Here is a 1,440-nt window from a genome sequence, read left to right as displayed (position 1 = left end):
ATTTTCTATGTCTTTCTGTAATGTATTCTGTTCTCTACTGAGCCTAGTGCTGGATTTGAAATTGCAGATTCTCCAGCTAGGGTCATTTATCTTTTTGCTATCCATAGGACTTACAGACTCTAATGGAGATCTAGTCAAGTTCTTGGAAAAGGAAAGAGCCCTAGTACATGAAGAGAAGGGAGACAGTAACCACACACCCAGGTAAGTGGGAATGAATAAAGCCGATGACACAGGTGAGGGGCCAAAGTCAATGGCGATAACGCAACTTTAAAATGTGGAATGGGAATCTCAGCTTGAATGGAATGATTTTTGGAAGCCTAGTTTTATTTCACTGGTTGCCACAGAGGTACATCTCCTGTCTTCCTCTTCCCATGCTCCTGTATCCTCTTAGGCTTTCTTTATGTTCCGATGTCTTTTATGACATTTATGGTAAAATCCAAATGCTACCCCATGTCTGGTGGAGGTCTATGTGATCTTTCTGCTTTTCAATTGGTTTTTCGGGCATGTAAAACTCTGTACACAAAGGGAGATTCTAAGTGGAGGCCCCAAGTGGAGGCCCCCATGTAATTTACTCCTGTCCCATTTATGGGTGTGCTTGTTTCCTGGAGACATACAGAATGTCTCGTTCAACCTCAGGAAAGTGAGGTGGACTGATGCTCCCCTATCAAATCTTACACGGTGCAGCCCTAGCCATAGAGGCTTCCCTATTGACCAAACCAGGTACTCTGTCCTCAGAAATACGCTGGGAGCAGAAGTGTTTACATTGACCTCAGTGGAATAATTGGGCCACTTCATTAACAACTAATTAATACTGGGCTCCATCCAGGACTAAGTGCCAGCATCTTTGGGGTTGAGACATTAGAGATGGTAGTTGAAAGAACTACACAGGAGATCCCAATATGAAGCCAAAGCTAAGAATGACCTTTTAAGCATTGCTTGTCAAAATTCCATATGTACACAAATCACTTGATGTTCCCATTAAAAACAGATTCTGGGGCCCCACACTAAGATATCATGACTCCTTAGGTCTAGATGAAGGTCATTAATGTGTTCTTTAGTTTTCCTTAATCTTTATTTTTGAGGAAGAGTGTCCATGGAGGAAGATCTGAAGGAGAGAGGTACTGAGTCTGAAGCAGGCTGTAGCTTCTTAGCTGGCAGCAAAAAGCCTGTCATGGGGCTCATCCTCAGGAACTGGTGAGATCCAGACCTGAGCCAAAGTTGACCAGTTAACTGAGAGTACCCAGGCGCCCCTATTAATCTGTACTTTTAACAAGCTTTGAGGTTGCTGTCCCCAGACTTCCTCTCCAGTAGCACTAACCTAGAGAAAGCAGAAGAGCAACCTGAGTCCCTTATAACCAAGCATCTTATCTGAACACAAACGCTGCTGTTCCCAGTGAAGACTAGTAACTGCTTGCAAACAGATGGCATTCTCTGCTCATC

At 43.7% G+C, this 1,440-nt stretch overlaps 1 long non-coding RNA gene across 1 annotated transcript in view; it reads left to right on the top strand.

Moving 5' to 3' along the window:
- Positions 1-1,440, top strand: part of LOC115281217 — a 75,608-nt gene that overhangs the window by 54,255 nt on the left and 19,913 nt on the right. Inside the window, exon 5 of the long non-coding RNA XR_003904165.1 lies at positions 108-201. This is a non-coding gene — a long non-coding RNA (uncharacterized LOC115281217). The remainder of the gene's footprint in view (positions 1-107; positions 202-1,440) is intronic.

This window comes from Suricata suricatta, chromosome 16, assembly GCF_006229205.1.
Source record: "Suricata suricatta isolate VVHF042 chromosome 16, meerkat_22Aug2017_6uvM2_HiC, whole genome shotgun sequence".
Classification (NCBI taxonomy): Eukaryota; Metazoa; Chordata; class Mammalia; order Carnivora; family Herpestidae; genus Suricata; species Suricata suricatta.
The sequence above is the reverse complement of the archived record's forward strand: the minus strand, read 5'-3'. Positions and strand labels throughout refer to the sequence as shown.